We start from the raw sequence: 7,125 nt of genomic DNA on the forward strand, positions 1-7,125 counted from the left end.
ATGCAGCCGTGTGTCAGGAACACCCCACCACCACCACCACGGGTCTCAATCCTGCCCTCCCCTTGGCACCGCGCGCCTCACGGACTCCGGTCAACACAGCTCTCACGACCTTGGGAAGAGAGCACCATGAGCTTTGTGTACAGACAAGGGCACCGAATGCAGAGACTGAATCATCTCCCCAAGGCCCCCACACACAGAAACCCACGGGGCCGCGGGGCCAGACACACGCTCCTCGCTGCGGCCGCCTGCAGACAGAGGAGGGCGTTCCCCCCGCCGCCCTGAGCGCCCCGGGACACCCGCCCGCAGCCGCGCTCCCCGCCCTCGCTCCGCGCCAAACCGCGCGCCCGCCGGAGGGACGCAGAGGGGCCGTTCCGAGGCCCGAAAAGGCCCCCGGACCGCGACACTTACCTCGCTGCTGAGGCTCCGAGTCCCCGGCGGGACCACGACGGCTCCAGGAAGGGCCGCCGCCGCCGCCGCCGGCATGTGAATCGCATCGGCCGGACTACGGCTGCGTGGCCACGTCCCCGCACGGCAAGCCCTTACGTCCAAAACTCGTCTGCAGGCGGCTTCGGCCGACGCCTGGGGAAAAGCGAGACCGGCTAGGACGCGAAGAGCCGTACTGAGGGGAACCACTTCCGGAGCAGAGGGGCACGCGCCAGAACTGCGCTCTCCCGTGGAACCCAGGTTCCGGAGATGTTCAAGATGCTCATTTTATTATACTCGTTTGTAGACGTGGCCTGGTTTTGTAAGGACATTCACTTTGTGTCCCAATGTGGGTGGGAGACATGCATATGGAAAAGAACTTGTTCCCTTCCCCAGAGAGGCCTGAATCACAGATTAAATGAGGAGACTGTTGGAACCCACCCGGCGGGGGAGATGACTGGGATCCGAATCACGGTGGTAGGTGTGGAGCTCGGAAAGAAGGAGCGGAGCCCCAAAGGCAAGGAAGGGATCAGCAATGGCTGGTGACGGACTGGAGAAGGGCCTCGGGCATGAGGATGGGGTCAGAGCTGGTCCTTCCACACAGGAGGAGACAGTATTCTAAGGAATTGGAAGGAAAGGAATGACGCGCATTTCTGGGACCTCCATTTGCTCTGGGAAATAGGAGGTAGGCTCCTGAGTGTGCAAAGCTCCCTGGTCCTGGCAGTCTTCAGGGCTGACTCTACCTGCCTGGGGCTCTGGCCCAGAAGCCCTTGACCCAATGCCACCCACAGTGGGTGACAAAGGTAGTCAGAGGGAGTGGGAGAAAGCTCATGCCTTTGGGTGCACCGTGTGCCATTTCCCGTGCCTGACTGTCTCCCACACACGATCCACCTGCAGCTCCAGGCCCAGCCTAGATGTCACCCCAGGGACAATGAATCACCCTACTTTACGCTGCCACGGCACTCAAAGGTGACAGAGCACACGGCCACATCCAGACCGGCCGCTGTCACATGGGTCTGCCCTGCCTCATCGCAGCATCACCGTATCCAAGTGCTGCTTCACCTTTAACACTGTGCCTGGTGGAAGGGACGGCACTTGACCTGCGACATCGACAGCACGAACATGCGAGGACACCCTGAAGGAGGGACCGAGAGGCCTGGAAGTCACATGAAGTGGGTGGAGGTGAATGAGAGTCCGAGGCCATGTAAGTTTGCTTTCCTCTGCCCTCTGACACGTGTATAGTAGCCATCACTTGGAACTTTAAAAGTCCTCCACCCCAAACGTTGTAGAGGCTCCTCGCTAAATGAAAAAGAAACTGGCAGCCCATCCGGGGAGAAATTACTCCTGGGTTTCGTCAACAGCGAGCCTTTAAATTCTCACCCTTAAAGGCTGTAAGAAACTGGGCCGAGGCCAATGTGACAGTGAACCGGCGAGTCACCACCTGCGGGCTGCGAAGCTGGGTAATCCCTCAGATCTGGTCCTGACGTCACCGGCATGACTGCAGAAAGAGGTAGAATTACCACAGAGCTGGGGACCGAAGCCCAGTTTCAATGTGGGGCTGCCCACCGCTGGGGTCAGGGGGCCACCAGAACAGCCTGGGGTTTATGGCCCGGTCCATTCTGGGGCGCCGGGGCCCCTGACGTAAAGAGCATTTCATGTTTATAGTATCATCTCTGCCCCCACCGTTTCAGCACAAGGAATTATCCCCACAGTCATCAAACCCAAAGACGAGACTCCAACACAGAGAGGAAGGGCTGAGAGCCCAGAGGGAGAGGGGAAGAAAAGAGCAGTCCAAAGGGGACAGCTCCGTGGGAGGCAGGGACTCCCAGGTATGAGCTGGTCAGTGGTACAACCAGGACCGTCCTGGGCAAACAGAGATGCTTGTTCAGCCGAGTTGGAAGGGGCCGTAGCAATCACTGCCTCACCCTCTTTCACAAACAGTCCCAGAGAGGGCAAGTGACCTGGCCAAGCTCACACAGAGGCCAGTGGCAGAACTGGGACTGGAGCCCACGTCACCAGCTATCCCTGCAGGCCTTTCCCTCGATCGCATTTTCTTTCAGCATCCTCTAGATTGCCTTCTTAATTCCAGGACTACGCTGCCTATCTGGTAGGCTAAGCAGGGGATTTTTCCAGCAGCTGATGAATTGCTAATTGTTAGGCAGGAGGGATGTCCGTGTGGCCCCACACTCCTGTTCCCCTGACAGGAGAGGGGTTCCCTGGGAGAGCCAGCGTGCCCCACCATGCCCTCTGCCTTGCCAGAGGCAGCTGGTGCCTCAGAAATTCTTTGACTTGTTCCCTGGCATCCTTTGTACTTAAAGTAAAGAGATACGCTCTTATCCTAAGCCCCACCAGTGAGTCTGCTCTCCTCTCTCCTGCTTGGGCCCCAAAGTGGACAAAGTCTCAAAACATGTAAAATCCTCTTCCTGTACCACCCTAAGCACAGCTGGGCAAGAGGAGAGAGAAAAATACACAGGGACCAAAACCTGGTGAAAAGTGGCACAGAGCTGCCATGCCCCCCTGCAGGCAGCCCCTCCAGCTACCGTCTCCTCTTGTTCCTGAAAGGGCTGAGTGGTAAAGTCAGCAGGAGAGTCCCATACCCAGCCCTTTCAGAATCGGAGGTCTGAGAGCGCCTGGCCCTGGGGCCAGGCAGCCCTCAGGCAGGTGACAAGGCATGCCTCCCAGAAGGCAGTGAGCCCCACCCTCACCAGACAGACAGCCACATCCCACAGGCTCCAAATCAGGTATGAAAAGAGAGCAATGTCTTGTCCAGTTCCCCGAAACCTCAGGCTGTCTGTTTACAAATGTGCTCCCTTTTTCTCTCTCCTCATGCCTGAATCTGTTTAGGAATGTCACATACAGCCTCTCTGGGCCCACCACATGTCACGGAGACAGCCGTGTGATGCCGCACATCCGGGAACATGGCATCACATCCGGGAACATGGCATTGCAGAGTGAGTCAGGCAGGGAACACAGGATGTTCGAGAGCAAAACTTGCCTCCTCGTGCCGCTTTGCTGGGGGACCCCAGGGCTCAGACATGAGATGCTGTAGTTCCAGATTCTTAAGGGAATGTGCAGTCTAACTATCCAGTGTGGTGAGTGACAACTGAGTTTTTTACCAAATAAATAATGAGTCAACTTTCATCACTTTCTGATTTATCAAGTCCTTCCACAGCCCTGCTCCCAACTGATGCTTACAATGTCCCATGAAGAAATCAAGGCTGGTAAAGTTCAGAGAGTGGAAATGCCTCTGGTCAGATGGCTGACAGAGGCCAGGTGGGTCTAGAAGCTGAGCTGTTGGACTCTCAACTACTTCAGGGCCTTTCCCACCGCACCATCCGATGTCTGTCCCCACCCTCCTCCTCCAGAAGTGGATGCACTCATTAATCTGTGATGTGGGCCGGCAAGGTCGCAGGGGCTATTCTGAAAGCTTTGCAGCAAAGCAAATGTGGACTGAAATGAGGATTAAGTAGGAGAAGGTTTGGAAGAAGGCAGAGTGTAGCAGCTGAAGGCCATCGTTTTGGAGTCACTGGCCCTGGACCCAAGCCCCAGGCTGGCCACTTGCCCCAAGCACCAGGCTGTTCACTGTGTGAACTTGGATAAATCCAGTCACCTCCCCAAGTTTCAGTTTCCTCATCTGTGAAGTGTGGATAAAATCAGTATCTGCTTCACAGGTGAGGATTAAGTGCACTAATGTATGCAAAGTAGCTTGGTGGCAGTGCCTGGCACAAAAAAGGCACTTGATAAATATTTGCTGAATAATGAATTGAAATGATTGGCAAGGCTGGGTGTGAAAGAAGAGCTGGCTGCCTCTGAGGCCAGGCCTCTTAACTTTTATGAAATGTTGGTGCCCAAATATGCCAAGTGCCTCCTACGAGACAACTGGGGCAAGAGGCATTCTTGAAATACCTCAGTGATTCTCCTCCAAGCCCCTTCCGAGCTACAAATGTCCATGCAGCTCTCCTACTTTCTTGACTATATCCCAAAGGCCTTCAAAGAGGAGGGGCTTGGGAAGGGACTATAAACTAGAAGCCAGAGATATGTCTCTACACCAGGGAAGAAATGGACAAGCAAAAATGGTTGGGTAGTTCTGCCCTGGTCTATGTCTGAGATGGGACTCTTCTGTCTTTGCAGCTGAGGTGTGGTGTACCAGAACAGGAAGAGACCATCAAGAGAAGTTGCTTTATGAGGACACTGAGTCCCAGAGAGATGAAGCAACTTGCACGAGACTGCCCAGCAAGGTAGCGGCAAAACCATGACTGCCACCCACATCTCCCGACTCCCAGCCCCAGCCTCCCTGCCACCGCCTCCCTAATTACATGGGCTTTCAAAATCATTAGGGAACAGAATTAGTTCACTACTAAGCTTCTGAAATCCCCTTGGGTCCTCCCACAGTCCCTCTTGAGGACAAAAATCACTCAAGGAGAAAACCGTATTAAAAACTCTTTTGAAATGGCAGCAGAGGGTGCGACCTCAGCCAGGAGCTCCTAAGAGAAACAGAGTTGAAATGCTAATTTGATAAGCAGATCATCTGGGCTCCACATCTTGTGCAATTTTTATCTTTCGAGGTGTTCAGACGGTGAAGTGTCAGGTTCATGAGCCTGATGCTCGCTGATATAAGTGCATTCCATATGCTCGCTGATATAAGTGCATTCCATATGTCTCCGCAGCAATGCCAGAGGAGTGGCAGGCTTCAGGCAGCCCTCGCCAGAGGTTTGGGTAAACAGGTTGCTCCAATCCTCAGTCAAGTTTATCGCAAGGCGCCGCTCCCACCCCACCTATGAATTCTGAACAACGGCCCACTCTCGCTGTCCTTCACAACTAGGTTACTGGCCTGGCTGGGGAATGGACTCTGGAACCCCAGACTATCAGAGCTGGGTGGCAGCTCAGAAACACTCTGATGAAGCTCCTTACCTAACCGAGAAAGGGGGCTTTTCCAAGGTCACAACGTGGGCTGAAGGTGAAGGTTGGCGCTATTTGGCTCACAGTCTCGGTTGACCTTAGTAAGGTGGCCTGGACAATTGGGGTAAGAGAGCATCTGACACAGAAGCACTCCGTGGATCCCCAGGTGTGAGAAGAAGCCAGCTGACTGAGCTAGCTGCTGGGAGCTCTTGGCAGCCCAGGAGGCCTGTCCCAAACAGCCTGCAGCCAGGTGCTTGCATAACCTGAAGCCACGCCTACTTCCTACACAAAAGAGAAGTAAGTTTGTCCCCCTTGATGCTGTTCTGCAACTCTGAAGCTGGATTTCCTGAACAGATATGTTTCCTGGAGCGGGGATACCATAATCTACATAAGGTACAAGGAAAAACAATCCCAAGTTTCAAAGCAAGCAGCATTACTAAGGAATTTCCCCCTTTTGAAGTAATTTAATTAACATGGTAAGCATGATTTTCTGAAAACATACAGTTCGGGAATTGAATAACCTATATATTAAATCTGGAAAGCTTGCTTGTACTGAGTCATTTGCTTTTGTTGGGATTTGAGTTTGGGGTGGGAAGTTTTTCTTTATGTCCGTTTTCGATTGCCACGGGTGGGGTACTTCCCAAGTATAGTCCTTTGAAAGACCCAGTGAAGCACACACACACAAAAAAAAAAACCCTCTGAAAAACTAATACTTGGATGTAGGTAGGAACCATGCACAGAATCACAACAAAACACATGCTGGTTCCTAAAGTCACCTTCAGGAGCTGCTGATACAGGGAAGCTTTTGTCCCAAAGAACAAAGAGAGCATAGGCACCTCTATGAAACTCTAGAAACTTCCTAACCATCCCTTCATGTATCCAGGTACAAAGCCTTCATGAGAAATGTTTAAAACAAATCTTTGAAATTTTAAAAGAAAAAAAGGGGTGTGTTTTCCAGAGAATCAAGTAATGTTCTCAAAACCAAAAAGCAAGAAAATGTTACCTTCCCCTGAGCTGCTAGTGGAGCCAGGCTGACCCTCCTACTAGAGCCTCTCCCCCTCAGGTGACAGACCAACCAGGAAGAACGTTGGTAAATAGAAGGCCCTCCACAAATGTTTCTTTCACAACTCAAGGAAAGAAGAATTGTTTGTGGAAATTGAAAGTCTAGGAAAAAAGTCATCCTCATCAAAGCTTTGAAGGGCAAGAAAGAAAATGAAAGCTTGATCTATTCCACTTAGAACCAATACTGAGGACTAGTGCTGATGTTAGTGACAATAGTGCAACTAACATTTATTGAGCACCTTCTGTGTGCTGGGCACTGTACCCAGTGTTTAGATCAACATCCTCCTTTAATCATCATCATAACCCAATTAGCAAGCAGCTGTCATTAGCTCCATTTTACTAGTTGGGTAACAGGATTATGAAAATAAAATAACTTGCTCAATGGATACAGAACTGGGAACAGAACATGGGTCATCTTACTTAAGAGCCTGTTTCTTACACATTAAGTTCTACTGCCTGCCTGTCTAAAGAGCTTCTTATAATTTAGTTAATTAGGGCCCCGGGAAAAGGGTATTTTATTTTCATGAATTTGCAGAAAATAAACACCAATCTCAGCACGTACTACTGAGTGCTGAAGTTTCACCGTTGACCTGGCTCAGGAGGTACTGGGGTTCAGCACACAAAGTCATTCATTCAAATCCCTATCAGCACCTATCAACACCTACAATATGACAGGTTCTGTGCTCAGTATGGGAAATGCAGAAGGCAGAGACACAGGGTCTGCCCTCGGGGAGTGCTTGG

This window comes from Manis pentadactyla, chromosome 6 (genome assembly GCF_030020395.1).
Source record: "Manis pentadactyla isolate mManPen7 chromosome 6, mManPen7.hap1, whole genome shotgun sequence".
Taxonomy (NCBI): Eukaryota; Metazoa; Chordata; class Mammalia; order Pholidota; family Manidae; genus Manis; species Manis pentadactyla.